Source organism: Dermochelys coriacea, chromosome 13 (assembly GCF_009764565.3).
Source record: "Dermochelys coriacea isolate rDerCor1 chromosome 13, rDerCor1.pri.v4, whole genome shotgun sequence".
NCBI classification, from domain to species: domain Eukaryota; kingdom Metazoa; phylum Chordata; order Testudines; family Dermochelyidae; genus Dermochelys; species Dermochelys coriacea.
The window spans coordinates 16,473,904-16,500,410 of record NC_050080.1 but is presented as its reverse complement, the minus strand read 5'-3'; the positions used below and the strand labels follow the sequence as shown (position 1 = coordinate 16,500,410).

Sequence of the window (26,507 nt, the reverse complement as noted above, 5' to 3'; positions counted from 1 at the left end):
TTAATATCCTCCTGAGATATTAGTGGAAAGGAAAGTATTCTGTTTTTTTCCCCAAATGCAGAACAGAAATATTTTTTCCCCAAATGCAGAAAAGGTAGAATTCTTTTGTAAATAATTTCCCATTTCTATCTAGTAATGGACCAATACCATTGTCAAGATTCTTTATGTTCCTAATATATTTAAAAAACCACACACACACACACATACACACACTCACTCCTTAAGTCTTCCGGCCATAGATTTCTCCTTGTGCTCTCCCTTTGCTTCCCTTATCAATTTTCTACAATTCCTAACTTCTGAATTATATTCATTACTATCATTACTTTCTTTCAGTTTTTATAGCTGCCTTCACTTCACTTCTCAACCAAGCTGTGTGGTTTTCGTTTTTTGGTTTTTTTTTTTAAACCAATATGGCCTTCCTTGATTGTGGCTTTCTAGACATGTAGTAAATTATCAAATTTCTGATTAAGTCTTCCTTCTGGATGATTTGGCCCAATTGTTTTCATCTTTGTGAAAACTGGACCTTTTAAAGACCAGTATCACTGGTCTGGACTTTTTTGCTTGATCACATTTATAATGTGATCAAATCATGATCACTTATACCTAAGTTTCCATTAATTTTTAGTTCTGTGATCAATTCCTCTTTATCTGTCAAGACAAGATCTACTCTAGAATTCGCGTGTTGGACACAATGCTTGGAATTAGGAAATTGTCATCTAGTATTTAGAAATCCCATGGATGTTTTAGTACTGGCAGCATGAGACCTCCAGCATGTGTCACTCAAATTGAAGTTCTCCAAAACCACACAGCTTTTCCCCCTACATATTATAGGTAGGTGCATAAGAAGCTGATCACCCTGTTCCCCAGTGTGATCCGGTGTCCTGTAGCAAACACCAACTAATACCCCTGCCCCATCTTGTGCTTTATCATTTTCTTCTGAGTTATCAGTGACTTAGAAACAGGTAATGCCATTTTTGACAGCGTGCCACTCCCTCTCCCCGTTTGCCCACTGAATCCTTCCTAAATAGATTATAGCCACTGATTAGGACATTCCAGTCATGGGAACAATCCCATTAAGTTTCAGTGATACCAACTAAATCAAATTTATGCTCATTAAATGAGCAATTTCAGTTTCCCTTGTTTGGAACCCAGGCTACTTGCATGGTGTGTAGCCAATAAAAGAATTTCGTCTCTTTGTGCCCCTTAGTTTTTGATTAATTTTGTTCTCAACTTCTCCATTTTGTGCTGAGTACTCATATCTTAAACTAATAAGAAAAGGGGAGAGGTAAACACCCTTCTGACCACTCTAGCCAGCCTTCATTGAGAAGATTAATCCCCTGTCTACTGAGGTGGAGGCCATCCAAACTATACAGCCCCTTCTCCCCATAAACGGTGAACCAATGTTCCACAAAAACCAAAACCCTCCATCACTTCTCTAGCCGGCTGTTCACTTCCAGAATCCGTCTTCTGTCTTCCTTTGCTCATAGGACAGGAAGGATCTCAGACGATCACTTGGAATTCTTCTTCAGCACAAAGATTAGTTAATGTTTGTTAAGCACTTTGGTTTCATTGACCGAAAGATGCTCTATGGGAACTGCTCAAAACGATCCAGACAGACAGTTCTAACATTTGGCCAGATTTGTGGCTCACGTACCTTTTCAGGTCACTAAACTTTATGGAGTTCACCACCAACAGTAAATCTGGTGGGGAATTAGATTATATTGGCGTATACTAGGAATGCACAGTAGTCAATCACTAGAACCACTATGTGAAGATACACAAGCCAGTCTGCCTTCAGTTTTTATTTTATAGCACCTTTAACTGTGAAGTCTAGCAAATGTAACACACCCTAATGTGTAATAGAAAAGCAAAGCAGATAGTGTCTAGGAGAACTTTCACAGTACTGTATCACTTCTTACATTTTAAAATAAATACAGACAGATTTTCAGGATTGTGACACCTCCCACACCTAATTCAACAACACTTAAGTACATACATAACTCAAGGGGATTATTCATGTGAGTAATGTTAAGCACATACTTCAGTGTTTTGCAGAAGCAGGTGAAATTGGTAGCAAGTGAAACTCCTTTACTATGAAACTGCTTAAAACCACAAAGGAACAAAATCTTTGCAAGATACCTTAAGCTTGATCAGTTCACATCTGAACTGCCCCGGCACTTCCAAGTCTGTAATTGTAATTCCAAAGGATGTGGGCAGAATGTTGATCCCCTAGTACTGATTTCTTTTCTGATGCTGCCATTTCATTGCATTGTCTACTCTGAAAGGTGCCTTGACCCTTTTCCCTGCTCCAGAGGAAAGTACAGACCTATCCTGAAGTGACTCCCACTGTGAGCAGAGACTACTCATGTGAATAAGGGTTTGCAGAAGTGGGCCCTAAATACATATTAATTTTGTTGTCATTCAGACCTGCTCTTCAAAGAGGTTACAGTGACCTGCTCACACTGATCTCCGGGCAGAAAGGAGTGGAATGCTTCATCATTTTGTAAAAGCCATTATGTTTATAAGTGACATTTTTCTCAGTTATCAGAGTAAATCATTTTGGCCAAACTTCCTCCTGTTTTTAATCCAATGTGAACAGGAATAATAAAATACAAAGAAATGCCATAGATTCATTCATTGCTGCTGCACAAAGCTTCCCACATTTAAAAATAAAGAGATCTTCCAATTTAATCATCTCGCAGGAAGCATTCATAAGTGATTCACACACCGTGTCCTATTTTATTAATGCCATGGCCAGACAGACTGATTTGCACATATACTTGCATGTTTGGCTTGATTGGAAAAAAAGTGCACATACCTGCCCCCTCCTTCTTACAATGCCTGCACATGCAAATTGTGTGATTCTGCTCCACATCTTCTGTCATAGCCTGGCACATGTCTTTGCTTATTGCCTTGTTAGCCATGTGCCCACGCAGCTTACAGATTTATTTGAACAAGCTTGGTAACTGTATATGCAAAATTGATTCACATGCATCTGCATGCCTAACTAATCAGGCACAAAATGTTAGTTACTGAACACAGGGAAAAATACTTAGGGACTGAAAATCTATTAACATAGTTTAATCATGCATTTTGACTAAGGGCAGGTCTACGCTACAAATTTACATCAGCACAGATTAAATTGCACTGTAAATTCAGTAAATTCAGCTAAACCACTTTATTGTGTCTGGTGAAGATGCTCTAAACTGATGGGAGAGAGCCCTCCCGTTGGCTTAATAACTCCACCTCTGTGAGAGCCAATAGATATGTTGTCAGGAGAAGCTTTCCAGCCAACATAGCGCTGTCCACAGAGGGGATTAGGTCGGTATAACTACATCGCTCAGGGGTGTGGATTTTTCCACACCCCTGAGCAACATAGTTATACCAAAGTATGTAGTGTAGACCAAGCCTCAATAAATGACAACCCCAAATTTTAGGTGATGTCTAACTAGGGTATTGCAAATCTGAGGTCAAACTCTGGCTGCCTGCTGTGTATGGTACACACCAGCAAAGTTTCAGGCTAGAAGTTTTCTTCCCCTATTCTGGGTTCTCTCAAAACCTCTGGAAAAGCAGGAACTAGATGTGAGGTATTGGTCTGCATGCCTTATGCACATGTCCCTAATCCAACAATAACGGCTACACATGGATTCTTTATACCCCTAGTAATAGCAATCTGAAGGAGGAAGGAATCTGGCTGCTGCTGGACAACACATGGGTGCTCATTAATGCTGCTCATGCAGCATTTATAGGACCTAATTTGTGAGGTCTATGTGTTGTTTGGGGACTTGCCCTAAAAAGGTATATAAAACACCAAGGTGCCAAGTGCCATAAAATAAAATTTCCATATCAATTAGATTTAGAAACCTCTGGAAAAGTTAGACTAGTTTGTTTTGTGCTATTTCTTGCTTCACAAAAGGCTGTATCTGAACATTGCACAGATCTTAGGTCTGAAAGTATTCTAATGGGAGCATAGAATGGCTATTTGAAGGGGGGGAGGAGAAATCAAAATAGTACCCAAAAACAAGAAGAAAGAAAGAGATCAGAAGGATCAGAGAGATTGGACGGGAAAGCTCACTAAGTTGCAGCCTGGAATAAAAATTCAATACTGCTCCCATTTGAAATACTAGGGATGAGCTGACCCAACTATTGTGCTCTTCAGAGGCCGAGGAATTGTAATAGAAAGTCCCAGGAGTTTCAATAAGAGGTTTATATTTCATAATAAGCAAATAAAATAGACAGGTTCAACAGCTCTTAAACAGTAGGAAGAGAGTGCCACCGCATCCCATTACAGCCTTCCTGGGGAACTCTTTGCACTCCCCAGGCAGAGACCAGGCACAGTTGCCGCTCTTATGCTCAGAAAGTGCATTGACTGCTCCCTCCTACCATCCCTGCGAGCACGAGCCATCCCAAAGGGGACAAAGAATCAGACTCAGAAATGTAGGGCTGGAAGAGACCTCAGAAGATCATTTAGCCCATTTCCCCCAGCTCCCTAGATGAGGCAGGCTTAAGTATACCCCTAGACCATCCCTGACAGGTGTTTTATCTAACCTGTTCTTAACACCTTGAAGGGTGGGGATTCCACAACCTCCTTAAGTAGCTTGTTCCATGCTTAAACTATCCTTATAGTTCAAAAGCATTGCCTAATATCTACTCTAATCTCCCTTGCTGCAAACTAAGCAGATTACTTCTTGTCCTAACTTTGGTGGCCAAGAAAAGTTGATCTCTACCCTCTTTATAACAACCTATTATTGCCTATGGAACACTTATCAGGTCCCCCTTCAACAGCCTCTTCTCTAGAAGTAACATGACCAATTTTTTTAATCTTTCCTTACAGGTGATGTTTTCTAAACCTCTTATTTGTTACTCTCCTCTGGACACTCCTGTTAACACACTCCAGCATAGGCGCCGTCGATGCTCCAGGGCTGGATAAGGGGTGCTCAGCACCCGCTGGCGGGCCCCACCGATCAGCTCCTCCTGCCCGCTGGCGGGCCCTGCCCACAGATGATCAGCTGTTCAGCAGCAGGCAAGAGGTGCTGGGGGGAGGGGAAGGGAGTGGGGGCAGGAAGATGCAGAGCCAGGGCAAAGCATGCTCAGGGAAAGGGAGGGGTCTTGGGGAAGGGGGGGCAAGGCCTGGGGCAGAGCAGAGAGTCAAGTACCCCTGGGGGGAAAATGAGAAAGCTGGCACGTGTGGACCCCAGAACGACGTGCCATTCTCACAACAGCCATGTGATCCACTATAGATGTTAGACCCTTTTTGGCAGTATTGCAGCCAAGCCAGTTATTTGCTGGTTTGTATTTGTGCATGTGATTTTTCATGTGAGCAAATACTCACCAGCAACCACACACCACACAACAGAACCACTAACCCAGGAACCTATCCTTGCAACAAAGCCCGTTGCCAACTCTGTCCACATATCTATTCAGGGGACACCATCATAGGGCCTGATCACATCAGCCACACTATCAGAAGCTCGTTCACCTGCGCATCTACCAATGTGATATATGCCATCATGTGCCAGCAATGCCCCTCTGCCATGTACATTGGTCAAACTGGACAGTCTCTACGTAAAAGAATAAATGGACACAAATCAGACGTCAAGAATTATAACATTCAAAAACCAGTTGGAGAACACTTCAATCTCTCCGGTCACTCGATTACAGACCTGAGGGTGGCTATCCTTCAACAAAAAAAACTTCAAAAACACACTCCAACGAGAGACTGCTGAATTGGAATTAATTTGCAAACTGGATACAATTAACTTAGGCTTGAATAGAGACTGGGAATGGATGAGTCATTACACAAAGTAAAACTATTTCCCCATGTTATTTCTCCCCCCTACCCCACCCCCCACTGTTCCTCAGATGTTCTTGTTAACTGCTGGAAATAGCTTACCTTGCTTGTCACCATGAAAGGTTTTCCTCCTTTCCCCACCCTGCTGCTGGTGATGGCTCATCTTAAGTGATCACTCTCCTTACAGTGTGTATGATAAAACCCATTGTTTCATGTTCTCTGTGTGTGTGTATATATAAATCTCCCCTCTGTATTTTCCACCAAATGCATCCGATGAAGTGAGCTGTAGCTCACGAAAGCTTATGCTCAAATATATTTGTTAGTCTCTAAGGTGCCACAAGTCCTCCTTTTCTTTTTGCGAATACAGACTAACATGGCTGCTACTCTGAAACCAATTTCTTCTGGCTGGTATCTTGGCGGCTTTATACCAGCTGTTGGAACATGTGCCCCTTAAAGTCTGATAGAACATCTGCCCCTGTATGTTGGCCAGCAGCCTGCCTGCCACCCTCCCCCACAACAGCTCTGTATTGCATAACTTCACCACTACCTGTTTAGGTGATGAGTTGATCCTCCAGAGACTTTAAACCTAAACCAGTATGGAGCTTAGCAATACACCCTCCACCCCCACTACTTATCCCCTGCTCCACCCCAGCCTCAACTGTTCCTCTCTCTTGCTCTGTTTATTTTTGGGTTTAAACAGTGAGCAAAAATTGACTTTGGCTTCTTTGCCTGAATTCTGAAGTGTTTGAGTTGATAAGATCCAGGTGATGCATTCAGCCACAGTTGCACAGATTCCAGGGAGAAGACTGGGTTCCTGGCAGGCAGCAATGAGTGAAGCTAAGCGAGGGCTGACATTTCTTCTCATTGCAGCAGCATTGCTCTGCTTGCCTGTTGACCAAACTGTTAAAGCTAGATTAGGAATAGAATTAAAAATCTTTGGCACCAAGGATTCCTGCTTAGATCCTGGAGTGGGGTGAGGGACTACATAGTATGGAGGAGCACCCACAGCTGCTGGGAGGACTGTGGGGGAGAGCATTACACATTGCTCTTGAGTGAGTCTACCTCCTGCCAACCCAGAGGTGTGTTAGACTCAAAAGGAGCCACATCCAGCCTTTTTTGGACTAAAGGGAAGGTCAGACTAGACTCAGGAGGGGAAATAATGGGGAAAATGTAGTGCAAGAACCACACACTCCAAAAATTCTCCAAGGGACAGAGCCCCCTGCTCCCTCGTCCTAGGCAGCTGGCCATCTATACAAGAAAGATGGGTACAATTAAGTTGGGATCCTGTTACGGTGACATCTTTATTCTCATACACCAACTCCACTCTACATCAAGGTTTACCTATAACTAGAACATCACGGTGCATTGAAGCTGCTGAAGACTCATTCCGCTGCCTGTAAGTGGAGTTGCACTGCATGTAGGTTCATTACAAGGCCAGATCCACCCCATAAAGTAAGCCTGCTTATGTGATTTTTCAATACTTCATTATAAGAAGTTCCACATTTTTAAGAGAGGCTTGAGTGTATACAATTGTGCAAGTAGGTCTGCAACTAGGCAAATAGCAATTATGTTTGAAAAGTCATGGAAGACAGGAGACATTCCAGAAGACTGGAAAAACACAAATATATTGCCCATCTATAAAAAGGGAAATAAGGACAACCTGGGGAATTTCAGACCACTCGGCTTAACTTCTGTACCCGGAAAGATAATGGAGAAAATAATTAAGCAATCAATTTGCAAACACCTAGAAGATAATAAGATGATAAACAACAGTCAGCATGGATTTGTCAAGAACAAATAGTGTCAAACCAACCGGATAGCTTTCTTTGACAGGGTAACAAGCCTTGTGGATTGGGGCGGGGGGAGGGGGAAGCGGTAGATGTGGTATATTGCGACTTTAGTAAGGCTTTTGATACTGTATCGCATAACCTTCTCATAAACAAACTAGGGAAATACAACCTAGATGGAGCTACTAAAAGGTAGTATATAATCAGTTGGAAAATCATCCCCAGAGAGTAGTTATCAGGGGTTCACAGTCATGCTGGAAGGGCATAACGAGTGGGGTCCCGCAGGGATTGGTTCTGGGTCTGGTTCTGTTCAATAACTTCATCAATGATTTAAATAATGGCATAGAGAGTACACTTATAAAGTTTGTGGACGATATCAAGCTGGGAGGGGTGGCAAGTGCTTTGGAGGATAGGATTAAAATTCAAAATGATCTGGACAAACTGGAGAAATGGTCTGAAGTAAATAGGATGAAATTCAATAAGGACAAATGCAGAGCACTCCACTTAGGAAGGAACAATCAGCTGCACACATACAAAATGGGGACTGCCTAGGAAGGAGTACTGCGGAAAGGGATCTAGGGATTATAGTGAATCACTAGCTAAATATGAGTCAGTGTAATGCTGTTGCAAAAAAAAGAAAAAGGAAAACCCATCATTCTGGGATGTATTAGCAGGAGTCTTGTAAGCAAGACACGAGAAGTAATTATTCCGCTCTACTCTACGCTGATTAGGCCTCAACTGGAGTATTGTGTCCAGTTCCGGGTGTCACATTTCAGGAAAGATGTGGACAAATTGTAGAAAGTCCAGAGAAGAGCAACAAAAATGACTGATGGTCTAGAAGTCAAGACCTATGAGGGAAGATTGAAAAAATTGTGTTTGTTTAGTCTGGAGAAGAGAACACTGAGAGGGGATATAACCGTTTTCAAGTACACAAAAAGGTTGTTACAAGTAGGAGGAAGAAAAATTGTTTTTCTTAACCTCTGAGAATAGGACAAGAAGCAATGGTCTTAAATTGCAGCAAGGGCAGTTTAGGTTGGACATTAGGAAAAGATTGTCAGAGTGGTTAAGCACAGGAATAAATTGCCTAGGGAGGTTGTGGAATCTCCATCATTGGGGATTTTTAAGAGCAGGTTGGACAAACACCTGTCAGGGGTGGTCTAGATAATACTTAGTCCTACCTTGAGTGCAGGAGACTGGACTAGATAACCTCTCAAGGTCCCTTCCAGTTCTATGATTCACGTGCATTATTATCACTGCACATGCAGCTCAAGACACTGTACGCACAAATGGCTGGTGGCTGCATCCCCACACATGTGCACTACAAACCTATCAAGAAATGTGGCCCTATTTCTGTGTGCACCCATCATTTATTGTAGGCCAGAGATGTTCCAGTCACTGACATGTGAAAGCAGTGCGGGACAAACATCCACCTGACCTTAATTGCAGGCTCAAATATTTGCACCTGCAAGAGTGTAGGCCCAGTTATAAGGGCAGGCTGAAAAGCCCACCCTTCCTGGAGGAAAGAAAAAAAAAACCAAACACACAAACAAATAGCTTAATCTACAGGAATACAGCAAAGTGGATTTCATTCACAGATTTGTCATCACTGCTGGGACGAACAGTGAGAAGATGGAAGGGAGCACCCATAATATTTTATCTCCTCAGGGGTACTTCATACAGTCTGACTTCAATGCAGCCCCCTCTGGAGTGCAGAGTAGCGAACAACCAGCCTACAGCACACTTGCATGGGTTGGAGGGAAGGGAACAGAAGTATAGTCAAGGGCACTGGGGTAAGTTTCCTACCGTTAGAAAACATGCCCTGGGATCATTAATGCCCCCAATTGAGAGCATCAAACTGCAACGGACTTCATTTCTCTACCTCAAAACGGAATCAACCTCGGCAGAATTTGAATATGGGCTTTCTAAAATCTGATGCTCAAAAACAGAGACAGCTCTTTAAGAATACATGTGATTTTCCACGACTTACCATTGCTTCCCACTAGCAATATATATCGCTCTAGTTATTATTCCTTATTATTTGGTGCTTGACCTAAAGCTTTTATTAGGAGTCAAACTATTCAGCCTACACAGCACAGATAGACTGAGTGGTACTATGGACTACAGCACCACCCAATGGTAAGATGTTCTTCTGCAGATAAAACTTGCCACTGTTGTCTCTACCTCCCTCTGTTGTGTCCACGGTTAAGATTAGAAGTCTCAAAAAGCAGCAAAAAACCCAGAGAAATAAATTACACACAAATGCACAATTTGGCACCTTGCTACTGGTGATTGGAACCCTATAAATATTATAAATGGATGGATGGATATTGCCAGTTTCATTTCCCCCGAAACTAGCAGTGTTATGACAGACCATTCCCCGAGACCACTTCTCAAGAGATTAATGTCCTAGGCAAAAAAATGTTGCTCCCACTCCTTCAACAGGACCCCAGCTGTAGAGCAAGAAGAAGAAAATCCAGTCCACCACCCTTCCAAACTAGCCCCAGCACAGCACGAGAGCCCATACTGCAGGTCCCCTTCTCAAACCCAGAGTCTGAAGAACAAACCCGAGCGCTTGCCTGCCAACCAGCTACAAGGAGCCCACTGTCCTCAAGTTGGTGCCCTAGGAAGCTGCCCACAGTGCCTATCCCTGAAATAGGCACTGCCTATTTCCTGACAATCACAGTCCTGTATCTCTCTGCACCAAGCTGCCAGCTGAAGGTGGGGAATGAGAAGACAACTCAGCAAGCAGATGGCCGAACCCAGCCTGGACCCCCTCTCTCATATGCAGATGACTACGTTGGTTGAGGCATCTCCCCCTTTTCCAATAGTTAGACTCAAATGGGGTCTAACTGCCCAGACTAGACAGAGGTGAAGCTCAAGAGGCTCAGAGTTTGGTTTCAGCGAGGATAAGCACCCTAAAGTAGTGGTTCCCAACCTTTTCTCTGCCACAGCACATCTTGATACCTTTAATTATTTTGAGGCACAGCACCATATTGTCTCCAAATGAACTCATGAATATTCATGAGCCAATCTAGGATGAGGCTAAGTGAGTTAAAATAAAAATAAATAAATGAACAAACAAACCACCATGGCATATAACATTAGATCATGATCTGTCTTTTGTGCCAGAATTAATATTGTCAAAAGTGGAAACTAACATTAAAGCTACCATTAAAGCTAAATATAAGAACTCTGGACAAAAACATGCTCAGTGGAGAATGACATGCACTTGAGAATAATATTTTAGGATGACAAGCAATTAATAATTAAATCATCTCTTCTCATTCCCAGAATAGTCTTGTCATGAGTGTGTAACACTCTCTCTGCTGTTTTTAATGCAATATAATTAAGTCACACTTAGAGTATTGCTAACCTCAAGAGATCAAAAAATAAATGAGTCCGACTCCAACGAATCAGGAGATTGTAAATAACCACATGTTTTGGGGACCAAAGAGGTAATATTTTTTCAGTATTGGGTATGAGGATTTTGGCCTCTGCTGCAGGGGTCCTCACCCCCACATCTGTCTGTCCCTTGCCCAGCAGGGAATTCTGCCCCCGACCTCCAAATCAATCCTGTGCCCAAATCAGTTCTGCCCCTCAGCTCCCATCAATTCTGTCCTCACCCCCACCAGTCTAGCCTCTCCACCTCAATTCTGCGCCCCCAGTTCCCTTACCCCACCAGTTCTGCCTGTCCACCCCACATCCAGCCCCCACCCGAGTTCAGTCCCCACACCTCACCTCTGCTCCTGAGGTTCTTCCCCCTCCCAACCCCGTGGGGCTGCACCCACTCTTCTTCCAGGCTGGGGGGCAGCTCCAGGGGCTCTTCCCCATCCCCACCAGCTGCTGGAGGGCAGAGGAGACAACCTGTTGTTCACAGGAGGGGCAGAAGATTGAGTTCTGATTGGTTGCTCTGCCCCTGGAGGAGGTGGGGCAGTGAGGGAGATGGCCAATCAGAAGGCAGCTTCCTTCCATTTCCTTCCCCCTCCTCTGCCGCCACTCCACAGGATTCAGATTTGCTATTTTACCCTGGCTTTGGGGGATGGAACGTGATACATGCATAATATTTGAAAGGCACCTAGCAGATACAGCCCCCTCACTTCAGATGAAAATTGCCCGTTTACAAGATTAATTTGACTTCTTTATTTGCAAACCTGGGCTCAAGAGATTAGGCTTTCCCATGAAATCACTAGTCCTTCAATCTCAGCTAAGGATATGGGAGAGGGATTTTTCCTCTCCATTTGTGCTAGTGCTAAATCACGATGGCATGAACACAGACTTCAGGGGAGGAGTAGGGGGAGAGAGAGGAAGTAAATCAGATACCAGCAAGAAAAACATTAAACATTCACAAACAAGCCAAGATGGGCAAGGGTCAAATTTACAAGGAGAAACATCTCACTCTAAAATATTTTCCCTTGGGGGAGTGTGCATTTTCTTGGTAAAGCTGTGTATGGAGTCACCCAACAAGTATTAGATGTTAGCAACTTTCAATCTCTTTTGATCTGGGGTAAAATTTTCAAAACACCTATGTGATTTAGGAGCCTACGTCTCATTTTCAAAAGGGAGCTTGGGCAATAAGGAGCTTAAGTCTCAATGAAAGTCAATTGATCTTGTACTCCTGAGTCCCAAGGACACTTTTTTGGAAATGAGACTTAGGTGCTTCTGAAAAGTTGTACCCAGTGTGAATCTGAATTAGTGGTCTAGTAATAGAAAGCTTCTATTCCATTTCCAAGGCTATAAGACCACCAACCTCCTTAAAGAGCAATTATGGTCAAAACATTTATAAAATCAAGCTAGTCAGAAAATGGTAAAACTATTTCAAAGTGTTATGTGAAATTGTTTCCACTTCACAGGGTACAAAACTGGCTCTTCAAAAAATTGTGATTTCGTATATTAACATTTTTACCAAGTTTTTCAAAATCATTTACAAGTTTTTTTAGTTACTAGAACAGCCAGTTAAACACCCAATTTTCTTCTATAAGATAATATGGTGTATAGTAAACAAAACATTTCTGCCACAGTTTTGAAAGTGACTGATTAAAACATTAGTTACAAATACTGTGAAAAGTTTCACAAAAATGTGGAAAATTGATTGTTTCAAAATTCAAAAATGAAATGTTTCCTGAAAAATTGACATTAAGGACATTTTTTTGATAAACAACCTTCTAGAGAAAAATTTTGACCAGCTCTGTTTGTTATATACTCTCAGAACTCTGCTTCTTTAGGGCCAAATAAATTGAAAACCTAAATATAACGTTGCCTACTCTTATCTGGATTTTTGTCTTGAATTCCCAGCTACTGGAATCACGTGATTACATGAGACGTAGCTTGCACTTAAGAGAAGCAGTAAATTTCTAGCCCTTGTAGTTTGGAGAAAAAGCTTGAAAACAGGAATCCTTAAGGCTCAAACACAAAAAAGCAAGACAAAATCCAAAATTAATTATGTTTCATAGTTTCGTGATTTTTTAAAATCTTTGGATTTGGCAATTCAGCAAAATCCAGGACAGAAGTTTGTAGGATTTTGTTTACAGAGGCTAACACAAACAGACAACTAGCCCATTGAGTCAAGACCACAGAGAACACCTCAGGCCTTTATGAAGTACTTCCATTAACAGGTAAGATAAATAGGTTCCCCTGCTTCCCGTCCTAAGTCCTCATTTAAATTATTGTGATGTTGGGTTTATTGGCGATTGTTTTCCTATTAAAGGACTGGCTTGGTTTATGATTTCAGTAAGAAAATAAATAAATTAAAGCTGATAAAAAGTTTCTGCAGGTCGTTTACAGCTCTCCATAAGAAGTAGTTACTATTTTCCCCTGTTATACTATTATTTCCCCATGTTATTCTCCTCCCTCCCCCCACCACTGTTCCTCAGACCTTCTTGTCAACTGCTGGAAATGGCCCACCTTGTTCACCACCACAAAAGGCTTTCTTTCTCCTCCCCCCTCCCCGGTAATAGCTCATCTTAAGTGATCACTCTCCTTACAGTGTATGGTGAAACCCATTGTTTCATGTTCTCTGTATGTGTGTATATAAATCTCCCCACTGTATTTTCCGAATGCATCCGATGAAGTGAGCTGTAGCTCACGAAAGCTTATGCTCAAATAAATTTGTTAGTCTCTAAGGTGCCACAAGTCCTCCTTTTCTTCTTATATCTGTGTGTGCATGAATGTATTAGAGAGAGAGAGAGAATATGAGTCATGAAAAGCTTCTAGAACTGTGCTTTCTCACAAAAAGTTCTCCTTGTACATCAAGTTACAACATAAATGCGCAAGTACATTTTAAAAATCCTACATCACTACTACAGTGTGTATAAGAAACAGGGGCAAGTTCTTCAGCTCACCAAGTTCCAACTCTTTCAACAGGTATAAGAAACCTGCATAAAGCCACTGAAGTTTGACCTCCTGTATATTTAGGATGGAACTAAAGTGGCTTTCTTGAAACAGAGATGTAAGGGCCAAATTTGCAAAGGTGCTTAGATACCTAACTCCTTAGGCACTTCTGAAAACCCCACTAGGCTTCTATCTGCATCTGCAGGCACCTAAATACCTTTGTAAGCCTGGTCTCTAGATACCTAGGTGAGAGGAAGTACCGAAATGAAGTTGTAGGGATGGCCAATCTCAAGAAGAAGATGTTATTGAAAGAATAAGTTTAAGCTCTTGGATCAGGGAGCGTCTTTGTTCTAGGTTTGTGGGGCCCTGGTCCATGACTGGAGCTCTTAAGTGTTATCACAATATAAAATATATAAATAGCTAGCTAGCTGTGATTGAGTTACCAATGAAGCCAAACCCCAGAGAGAGAGTTTGAACACTATATTAACCCGACTACATGATCAGCTGAGGATGGGGTAGAAACTTAGACTGTCCAGTGTAATACAGGTATCTAAAATTAGCATCAAAGAAATGGTATTAAGAACTGTTCTATAGTATACTCATTTCAAAGCAGAAGTGGAAAAGGGCTGGATGTGTAACAGGCTGAACGCTTCCTAGAGAACTCTACTACAATATTTATTCAACAAGATACCCGCTGAAAAAAAACAAAAAAGACAGCTTTCTGTGTTTTTCCATCTTGTGCACCTTTAACAGCTTGAAAAGAGTGACACCAAGTGGTTACTTCTATTTTTGCTTACTGTCTTTTCCCACATGCAGTGTTGTTGTAGACATATTGGTCTCAGAATATGAGAGAAAGACACAAGGCAGGGGAGATAATATCTTTTATTGGACCAACTTCTGTTGGAAGCTTGTCTCACCCATCAGCAGAAGTTGATCCAATAAGAGATATTACCTCACCCACTATATCTTTTACTATATTCATTTTTCACCACTCGGAGCAATTCATTAGAATTGTTTTCCAAGGCCAAGTTAAATTGCCAAGGTCTAAGGAGTGGTAAGAGCAGTGCCATAATTTAGGGAAAGCCAGGAAGCCGTTATAGACTAGTTAGGTTAAGGTCAATTGGTGGGGGGGGTGAATATTAGGAATCAGTTAGTAGATTTGAGAGCTACCCTTCCAAAACTAAATTAGGTGCTGAAATGATTCAGGGCCACCAACTGAACAAAATAACATAGTCGTCATCAGCTAAACCACAAACATGTGGTATCAGAGATAGAACCCACTATGTCCTTCTGCTCTGAGAATATAGGCCTTTGCCACTGGAGATAAACAGAAAACATCTTATCTGTTGGCTGCCAGTGGATGGCGCTGTCCAAAATATTCACCACCAAATGTGAAATCCCCTGATAACTGGTTTTATTTTTGTCAAAAAGTGCTCTTTAAAATGATTTAATTTTTTTCAAATTAGAAATAAGAGTATCCCCAGCTCCCAACACCACCACATTAGCCTGCTACTCTCCCTCCATCCCCAGATAATGGTGGTCTCAGTTAAAGCAGGAATGTGAATCAGGAAACCTGGGCTTATGACCTTAGGCAAGTAACCCAGCCTTGCTGTACTTCAATTTTATGTCTGTATGATGGGGACAATGCACACATATCTCACAAGGTATTAGTGAGTTCAGGGATGGGGTGCCAGAGGTTATGAGGCAGAGTTACTTTTAGGGTTGCCAGGATTGGCCTGGAGTCTCCTGGAATCGGCATTCATCCCCCGTTGACTATTGAAAGCAACTAGGAGATTTTAATAGGCTATTTTAAGAAAATGACATTATGTCATGCTGGGGGGGGGCGGAAATCTCCCAGAATAGCTTTAATCAGAGTTGGCAACCCTAGTTACTTCACATTTGCAACACACTTTGAGAATCTAGACTGGAAGGGGATACAGAGGTACACTCAATGGTTAGGACAATTTTCTCTGTGGATCTGCAAAGTTTATGAAACTGTGCTGTCCTTCTATCCACGGTCCAGCCACAGTCTTTCACTCCTATGGAGTGGGTCCTCCTTCCACCAGAGGCCCTCCCCTTGTGTGGTTCAGCATTTCTTTTTCTCCACACACCCTGCACCCACTTGCTGTGATTTCGTTATATTATGGGCCCCAGTATGGTCCCAGGATTCCTACCCTTAAATGCTTTGCTTCCATTGAAGCAAGGGCTTCCAGCATTCAAACACCTGATAACAAATTCTAGCCTCTGTGTCTGCAGTAGGCAGTTTTCTATCTACTACTCTTTATACTCTCACTGACTTCTATCTATCTCCTCTCTAATGGAATTCCCCACCTCCACAGGAGCAGTTGCATTCATTACTTGTCAAGGTCAAGTGAACAAAGTCCCTTGAAGGGACAAGAACTCAGAAGGGCTTACTCTTCTGCACAGCCATGTCTCCTCCTCAGAAATGTTTTAGAAACAAGCTATCCTGTTTAAAAGAATGCTTTACATTCCCCCCCCCCCCGCAAGCATTGCATTTCAGTTAAGGGGGAAAAAAGCAGCCTTATTCCCACTCCCACACACTGCTTCACCCTCATGTTTAAATAGTTTATCGACTTCTCTCTAAAAATATGCAGTAAAGCCAAGAGAACAAGCTCAAGACAAAGAGCATTTCACTGGTGCATTTGGGAATATACAGAGGGAAAATATTCTAGGCACAGGTCTCTCAGACTATAGATTACTAGTGTAATCAAATAGTATTTTACAATTGTTTACCACCTTTAATCCTAAAGCTCTTAGTCCCTGGCTAGAAGAAGCCTTCAAACCAGGAAATCATTTGAAGGCTTAACTACAAAGGACAGTAGGATACTGGTGATGGTTGCAGAAATAATTCAGCCTGCTTCCTCGTCTTCTCTGGAGACAACATCTAGGCATTTCCCATTGACTTCCTCATGGGTTGAAGCCGAGCCAAAGTTCAGTGTCCACTGACCCAGTAAAGCCAGAGAATTTAGTGGCCTGCTTCCCCCACCCCTGCCCATTCACTCACAGTTGGGCTCCTCTCCATGAGATTTATTTAGTGATGTAGGTTCACAGCAGGGGTCTGACTCTTGTTTTCTTTCCACCCCACATTTAAAAAAAGCTTTTATCAACCAAACCTGCTGCCCCTTTGTGGTTTTGAGAACCCAGCACCAGCAAACACCTTTTTGCTGCGTCACGAAGCCACTTTCTTTGCTGAGCTCCATTTATTCGTTTAGCTTTGTTATTTACCTTCTCTATGACAAGGTTATTGGTCAGTGTTCTGCCCTCTTCCTGGCATCTGTTTGCCTTTGCTGTGCCAACATCAAAACAGAGATGACAACAAGAAAGTCAGCCAGAAAAGAATCCTTGTATGCTGGGGGAGCAGTGTGGTTTAGTATGTGAGGTGATAGCCTGCGTGCCAGAACTACTCAGTTCTAATCCTGAGACTGCCACTAACCTGCTGTGAGACCATGGGCAAGTCACTTCACCGCTTTTTCCCCCTTCAGCCTTTTGTCTCTGCCTTGTCTATTTAGTTTTCAAACTTGTCTTACTGCATGTTTGGGCAGAACCCCACTCTCAGCTGGAAGCCCTTGGTGCTACAAAAGATAAATAGCTTTTCAAATGGGGTGGGGGGAGTGGGGGAAATCACACTGATTTAAACAAACAACAAAACCACCCCACTCACAGACCAAGTCTGATCTTTCCTACTGTAGTTGATGGAATTACTTCTGACTTCCAAGTAAGGAAAGTTACACTAGTGTGAGAACAGAGTCTGTAACTTAAATAACCCTGTGTTGAATTAAATTCCATCTATGTTGCAGATATGATGTTAATAATAATCCCAGATACACAGATCAAATAAGATACACAGATCAAAGTCTTATATTTTGACCATTCAGTAGGAGAGGAAGAGTCTCAATTCTTCACAATAGCACCAAAAGATTAGCAGATGGGCAGCAGGTCTCAACATGCCAGCACAGTATCACTGTGGTCACACAAAACAAAAAACCTTTAAGGGCTAGTCTACGCTGACAACGCTGACGTGGCTTGTGTGGTCGCAGCAGAGCACTGGGAGAGAGCTCTCCCAGAGCTCTCCAAGTGCTCTTAAAAAAAAAAAAAATCAAACAAACCACCACATAACACACCTCCACTAGGAGCGCGGCTCCCAGCGCTGATGCACTGTCTATAGTGGCGCTTTTTTCACACCCCGAGACCAGAAAGATTCAGCGCTGTAAATTGCCAGCGTAAACAAGCCCTATGCCTCTGCATGAGCTACCCAGACCAAGAATTCTGGCACACAGGGTTAAGTGGGCACTGAATGCCTGTGTACTCCACCAGTGAATGGGATCTGTGCTGCTGAGCTGAGCAGGTGGGAAGGGATTGCTGTAATTAGCAGTTACTGTTGGTATAAGTTCCTCCTTTCCCACAAAGCAAGGAGCGGGTATGGAGACATTGTGACCGAGAGGGTTATCAGTAAGGCAACATGCTTCCCAGCACTATCCCGGAGGTGGCACAGCCATTGTTTAGAGCTGTGCCTAAATGTAGAACATTATCCACAGCAAGCGACCTATTTGCATTCATTAAAGTGACTTTTGTCAATACAAAACTAGTAATAATAATAAAAAAGTCCATGTTTCTGTTACCAACACATTATACCATTCATAGAATTTAAGGCCAGATAGGAACATTATGTCATCTAGTCTAATCCCCTGTATATCACAGGGCATTACATTTCATACAGATACCCTATATTAAACCCAAATTACTTTAGTTAGACCAAAGAATTTTAGTCCTCTGAAGACTAAACTGTTCTCTGCCTGTGGCACACAACAGGAGAAACCACACTGCCAACAATGTCCAAGGCTCCTGCAATGACAGGGAATTGATTAGATGACATGCCCAGATTGTGATGCGGGCAGATCAGCTCATGCCAAGGCCCCAGGCCTCATTAACATTGACAAATGCATAGCTGGAAACCAGTCTGGCTTACCTGTGGGTTAGTATGGTTAAAATAGTGTTATAAGGATGTACTATATTTAGATTTCATGGAATGCTTGAAGAATGCTGCATGTATTAATTCTGCTCATCATATCTTTGTCCATGGTATTAAGTTATGTTGAGCACTTGAGTTACAGTATTACAGAGGTGTACAATGCAAACAGAAAAAGCAGCATTAATTAAGATAAAGTGCTCACTCTGCACATAAGATGGCCCACTGAAGGCAAATCAGGCATTGTGTAATATCAAAAGGACAGAAATCTTGTTGATTGCATTCCTCGCTCCCCCGAGGAAACGGAGGCCTGAGCATGAATTCATCCCATCCACTTGGGTTCTGGGATGAAGGAGATAAAAATCCATGACAAGTTGAAACTTCGTCTCTTTATGCTGTCTGAACTCTGAAGGGCAAAGATTCCTAAACATAAGCACTAGATCCCCATGGTACTTGGCATGGGTCAGCCTTAAAGGTCATAAGGTTCTGTAATAAGCAGGTCTATACATCACCTTTTTAAATCTAAGACTAACACATATGTGTGTTTGTTTCCTGTTTTAACCTTGTAAGTAACATTTCTTTTCTTAATTATCCTTAGTTAATTACAGGATTGGTTACTGGCATTATCTTTGATTTGAGATCAGAGTACAAGTAACCGGTCCTTTGGGACTGGGAGTAACCTGGATGTTGTTGTGATTTATAGCATAGTCCATCTTGCCTGGGTAGCAAGATAGTCCTCTTGGGCATTCCAGTCTGACTCCATGGTAGACTGTTGTAGTGCTTTAGGAGTTAGGAAATCTAACTCTAGAACATACAACCAGCTTGGGGTGTCTGCCGGGCTCTTTGGGAGTCTGTCCTGAGGTTCACACTCACAGCCATGGGCCATTCCAGGCACCTGGACACATATCATGCCGCAGAGAAAGGAAAGGAAAACTTAAAAGTTCCTGCCAATTTGACCTGGGGGGAAATTCCTTCCGGACCCTGAATCTGACAATGAGTGTGACCCTGAGCATGTAAGCAAAACTGTCATGTATCCAAGTGAAATTATTCTCTATACCACTGCAAAGCACTAGTCCCATCTTTAGAGGAAGGTTTAAACAAAACCAAAAAAACCCCACAACATCTCTATCTAAGTATGCATCAAGAAAAATAATTCCTTCCTGATTCCTGCAAGTGACTGTCTGAAGCCCTGAAGCATGAGATTATATTATGCCCACCGTCTCAATGCAAAACTGCAAGCCTTGTGAGCACATGAGGACAATGCAGAGCTTCCTGTTCTCCCATGGCCCAGGAAGAAAGATAATGAACAAGGAATTCATAGAGTCACAGATTCCAAGGCCAGAGGGGACATTACCACAACCATCCAGACTGAGCCCCTCTATACACAGGCTACAGATTCTCTCCCAGAAGCTGGATTAGAGCATACTTTTTGGAGAGACATCTAATCTTATTTTAAAGGCTCGAAGCAATGGCAATGCCCCCAGCTCCCTGGTAAATTGCTCCAATGTTTAATCACCCTCACTGCTAGGAAATTGCATTTTATTTCAAGGTGGAATTGTCTAACTTCAGCTTCCAGCCCTGCAACATTTTATAACTTTGTCAGACATCCTGAACAGCCCCAGTCAAGGAGTGGACTCACATCTGGTGTACCCTCTTGTGGCTGGATGTGGCATAGCAGGCTCTCCTTTAGCACCCTCTGCTGATACCTGCTGCGGCCCTCCGATGATCTACCTCATCTCGTGACGTAACCCTCCAGCTAGGTCATGGTAGGAGTCAAACCCTCCAGGGTGGGCAAAGAATCCAACTCAAAAAAACATAACTCTTTGCCCCTTCAGCTGGGCTTACTCCTCTACACACTCTTCACCCCTTCCCAGGCTCTGCAGGGCTGTCCTGCTCTTGTGCAGAGCTTCCCTCCTAGACGGCCAGCTCCAAACTCAATAGTCCTTCCCCTCCTTGTGCCAGAAGATTTCTACATCCCGTTTCCTAGTAGACCAGTAGGGGAACCCAGACTCAGCCTCTGCTCTGGTTTCCAGTTCAGAAACCCTGTTACAAGCAACTAAGGTCCATTCCCTCAGATTTCTTGTTGCTTCCCTGGACTTTTTCCTTCTATGGGCTCTCCTTCAAGCACCTCCCACCACCCCTCCATGGGCTTACTATACATCTACCTATCTTTTCAGGCCTTTTTTCCTATTCTCTAGCAACCAGAAAGTAACTATAGAGCTCTTCTACCTACAACCGCCTCTTTATCTGGGTTTCTTCCTTTTGTGCTCACTACCCAGCTCCTCCCCAACAGAGCTTCATCCTCAGTTGAGCCTGGCTCACCCACCAGGTGCAACCGGTACATTAATTGCTCTCTGTTGTCAGTTAACTATTTCATTATCTCTGAGGGGGAACATGCTCCATCACAGACTCCAACTATCAAGTATCTTGTCCATGTACCTATACAAAGAAATCAAGTCACTCTCAATTAGAGATGGACAAAAGTCAGGGCAGCCCACATGGAGGGGCTACCCCAGACCCATGGATCCTGTAAGCTGGTCATAAGGCTTTCAGGCTGTCCAAGCAGGGAGTCTGGAAGCCTTGGCCTGGCTGAGCTGCCTTGCAGCCAGGGCTTCTAGACTCCCCCCTGCACAGCAGGGCCCTATGAACCCTGACTCCAGACAGGGTTCCTGAAGGAGGCCCATATGTAAGGGGACTGTTGCCCCCTTACTAACATTCAATGGGGGTGTTTTAGTTGCTAGCTCCCAGTACTAAAAAGGGGGAAGGGTCGATGGGGAATGCTCCTGGTCAGCCTGAATGACAGGGCGGGCAGGCTAATCAGAGAGTCAGGAGGCCAGGGAGGTCCAGTCCTCTGTGTGAGCTGGATTTGCCTGGGTCAGACAGAGTGGGGCTGAGCTAAGGAGAAAGCAGGGGCCCAAGCAGAGCTGTTCCAGATCCAGAGGGACCAGAAAAGCAGCCCAGAGAGAGCAGACCCTGTCCTGGGAGCAGAGGGGCAGCTCCAAAGCCAGAGCACAGCCCAGAGAGAGCAGACTTGCCCTGGGAGCAGAGCTGCAGCAACCAGCGCCAGAAGGGCCAGAAAAGCAGCCCATGAAGCAGGTCAGTGCTGGGAGCAGAGTCACAGAAGCAGCCTGCAGAGCAGACCTGTCCTTGGAATGGAGCTGCAGCAACCAGAGCCAGAGGGGCCAAAGAAAGAGCCCAGGGAGCTGGAGGCAGAGCACAGCAGTGCAGAGACAAAGTGGTGGAGTTGGGGCTGGAGCAGTCTGGGGCTGGATGTGGTGAGCAGCTGGGGAGACCGAGGGGGACCCTGGGCAGCGGGCACAGCACAGGGAGACACCTCAGCCAAGAGGCTCTGCAGGCCAGGCTTGGATCATAACCCCGACAGGGCGGGGGTGACACTGGGAAGAAGAGAGCTTAGAGCCTGAGAGCATGTGGCCACCACCAGAGCAAGTGTCCAACCCACAGCATCCCTGCAGCACAGCCAGGGCCTGAGAAGAAAGCCTGGGACTTACAAGGAACAGACTGTGAACTGCCCGGACATTCCAGAGACACTGTTTGTGATGTTCCCTGCCACAGAGCGGGGTGATGTGTTTCCTTTAACCTTTCCCATTTTTCCTTATTCTTTTTAAAATTAATTGTTGATTAAATAACTTGCATTTGCTTTAACTTGTATGTAATGGTCAGTGGGTCAGAGAAGTGCCCAGGGCAGAGAGAGTACCCCACAGTGGGAACACCCTAGCCCCTGTCCTAGGTGACCACAGCAGGGTTGGGGGTCGAGCCCCCCAGGAATCCTGGGCCCAGCCTTGTTGGGGTTACGAGGACTCTGCCAGACAGGAGAGTGGAAGGGGAGTCCTCAAGGGCAGGGAGGCCACTGGGTAAAGGAAGTGGGAGCGAGGACTCAGATCCTTTCGCTAGCCCACTTCACCGGTATAGTACAGAAGCCAGGAAAGTTCCCCACAATAGCAGGACTATTCCCATGCTTACACATAGAGAGAAATTTAGGGCCCTGGTATATCATGTTTGTCGTCCCCCACCATTTCATTTTATTGACACACACATTGCAAACATTTTGGGGGTGCTCTGAGCTTGGCGCTTTGGTACAATTGTCCATCCTTTCCCTGTCTCTCATCAGCCCTGCCTGGGGCTGGCTTGGTCCCTGCCATGGAGCTAGGAGCCTTTCCTGAGAGCCCCAGCTGGGAATATCAGGACTGCCAGACTTCCAGTCCCCAGGAGGAAGGCTGGTAACCCTGAGGTCACTGAGCCAGCACCAAGGAAGTCCTGATGGCGGGGCTTCCCCAGAGCTATGGACCCTGAAACCCAGACTGCTAGCCGCCCACAAGGAAACCAGGCAAGCAAAAGCTTTGTCAAACTTTAATGCCTGTTTGAGGGGGCAAAATCTTTTGTCAAACCAATACAGGCCAGGCCTACTCTCAACATTCTCTCTGATAAGCTGAATAACTTGAGATCCTTAAGCCTCACATTGTAAGGTTTGTTTTTAAGCCTATGGATAATTTTTGTAGCCTTCCTTTGAATGCTCTTCAGTATTTCCACATCCTTCTTGAGCAGTAGACACCAGAACTGGACACAGTATTCTAGTCATGGTCTTACCACTGCTGTGTAAAGAGGCAAGATCATTTCCCTACTCCTTGATATTCCCCTTTTCATATAGCTAAGGATCGCATTAGCCCTTTTTTTGCCACAGCACTGCACTGAATGCTCACATTAAAGCAACTATGTACCATGACCCTTAATCTTTCTCTGGCTCCCAAGGCAGCGTTTCCCCTCCTGCATTCTTTGTTCCCACATGTCTACCTTGCACTTGGCTGTATTAAAACTCGTTTTGCTGGATTGTAACCATTTAACCAGGTGATTTTAGATCACTTTCTAACAGTGACCTGTCCTTATCATTTACTACACTACCAATCTTCATCTCATCTGCAAACTTTACCAGCAAAGATTTTATATCACTATCTAGATAGCTGATAAAAATATTGAATAGCATCGGATCCTGGGGGGACCCTGTTAGAAACAGCTGCCATCACCGATGTCTCCTCATTAACAACTACATTTTGAGATCTGTCAGAGAGCCATTTTTAATCCATCTAATGTGTTCCCTGTTAGTTCCATAAAGTGCAAGTTTGTAAATCAAAATGTAATTTTTAATCAAAATTCCTACAGAAAGAAATCTACATCAGATGTGCTTTTCACTGTTTATGCCAATTTCTTCCCTTTACTGCTTCACTCAGCTTTCACAGTGTAACAAGGCCAGTCAGCTTCACCTTTGTTTATAACTACTTTGAATATCAGGGATGATATAGAAACTCGGGTGGCTTTCTAGGTGAGTGTGTTGATTGCCTTGCCACAGAAATTAGACTAATTAAAACAGCCATGATATACACAACTGCAAATTGTATCTAAGTTTTGTAAAAGGCATGGTTGACCCAGTTGCTTGTCAGAGGTCCCGCATCCAGCTCATGATTTCTATGTAGTCACTGATACTGATCTGCCTACCTATAGTAGTCATATTGTAGTTCCAGTCGCTGAAGGACAATGTATCAGAAAGAATTAACCAGCACCTCACAAACTATTATAAGCAAACTCAACTGCCAGCATGGTGGCATGGCCTCATGCAAGACCTCAAACACAAGGGGGAATCATGAGAGCTTTCCAGATAGCAAGCACTAGGCGTCGGTGAAGAACAGGGACATACCCATCTCTAGTTATTGACTGTTTCTCCAGGTTTGTGGAAATCCTGTTCCTCACTTGTCTCACAAGTCAACAGGTCATAGAAAAGTTAGAATATTCGCTAGCCAAGGTAGTCAAAATAAAATCCAAACTGTCAAAGTCAGCTCTTTCTTCCAGGTCAGCTTTATTAATAAACAGAATATGCAAATGTCTTAAAATAACAACAACACTGAGTAACAAAGGCCCATCCTCCTTTCCACAAGCTAGGAAGAGAGAGACCACATCCTAGATAGCCTTTCCTAGCCATTCTTCAAACCACATACTAGGAGTTCCAAAAAACACCTTTCCTTACCTTAGAATTTTTCCTCATCCCTCATTTTCCTGAGGCTAAGCTGGCAGCCTTCCAGCAAGGTCCCCCCAGTGGTGGGGTGCAAAAGCGTCGCTTTGCACCAGGACTCTCCTTTGAGAAGAGCCCAGACTGGCTTGTGGAGTTGCTAAACCACTCAGGTTTGGCCTGGCTGCTCCTCTTTCACAATGGAGAGATGGCTGTGCCAAATTTGAGTGAGTGGTGCTGTGATCCTGCATGTCAGGTAGCAGGACGCAGAGTGGGAAGCTGGCATAACCCTGCAGGACAGGAGCTGCCGCTGTGAGATGAATGCAGGTCAGAGTCACTCTGGAGCTCCCTATCTCCCAGACATCCCCTCAGTAGCAATTGTTTTGGAATGGTAGAGGAACTCCATTTCAGGTTTTGCCCTTGGCCCACAAAAGTCTCTATGCAGCCCTTACTTCCAGCATATGATGCTTGCTTACCAGACTCATCACCATCATATGCTCTCTCTGGAAACTGCAACTCCAGCAAGGGCTGTAACAGACATACTGGGCTCTGTGCATATGCCCTCACAAGATACAGATTTTTTCACCCTCACATTTTGCCATTCTTGAAGACATAGTAACTAATCTTGGGGTATAGTTTGTTAGCACTGAATGCCAAACTTGTGGGCTACAAAGTGATTTCAAGCATATTTCCATTCCCTCTCACTCAGAACAGAAAGGGATAGTGGAGAGAGCAGTAGAGATGGCTACAAAAAAGAGCTGCCCTGAAGAGCAATCGTAAGCCCCATCAGACATCAGGTTCATAGAGCAGAACAACACTGTCAATGTCTGATATAAGTCTCATAGGCCTTGCAGAAAAAAGAAAGCACCCATGAGCCTCACCTCCTTTAACAGTCTGACTTGACTCAAGTTTAAACCAGCTGATTCAGTCCGGATAAAAATAGATAAGGAAACCTATTAGACAACATCAGCTACTGCCACTGGATGTAGTTGCGTCCCAAAATCATACTTACTTGAGACCTACGTAGGTACTCCATATAGAAGGAACAGGCAGCATCTGTGAAGAGAGTCATATTATTATTGCGAAGAATCAATGTTATTGAAGAGGACTCTACACATTTGGGGTTTGAAAATGCAAGTGAACGAATGCAACAAAACACAAAATATGTCTAGATCTGGGTGAGTAGTGAAGTCAATGACTCATCTGCATCTATAATTTGTTGCTAAATATAAATTCTTGTTTTATACTGAAAAAGGAGAAGAGGTGATATGAGGATACCTGCTGTGTTTTCTAATCTGTAGCTAGCTGGACACCAGGTCGTGAAGAGGGCTGGCAAGTGTCTAAGTAGGAGCAGGGCTGGAGAAAGTACAAGCCGTAAATTAAGTATGGATAGGACCGTTTCCCTTATTATAATAAGTGTTCTTGTTCAGTGTTAGAAAAAAAGTGATTCTGTCCTTAATTCTTTACCAGTTTCCCTTTTTAAAAATAAGCAAAACAGCCAATTAATTAACATCAAATTGCTTTCTAGTCCTAGGAACTTGTGCCCCTGCAGTATTATGTAAACTTAAGGCACAGATGTCTGGTTGTATTAGATTTTGT

At 43.6% G+C, this 26,507-nt stretch overlaps 1 long non-coding RNA gene across 1 annotated transcript in view; it reads right to left on the bottom strand.

Moving 5' to 3' along the window:
* The window catches only part of LOC119841551, a 125,837-nt gene that overhangs the window by 93,286 nt on the left and 6,044 nt on the right, over window positions 1-26,507 (bottom strand). Inside the window, exon 2 of the long non-coding RNA XR_005288582.2 lies at window positions 25,921-25,964. This is a non-coding gene — a long non-coding RNA (uncharacterized LOC119841551). The remainder of the gene's footprint in view (window positions 1-25,920; window positions 25,965-26,507) is intronic.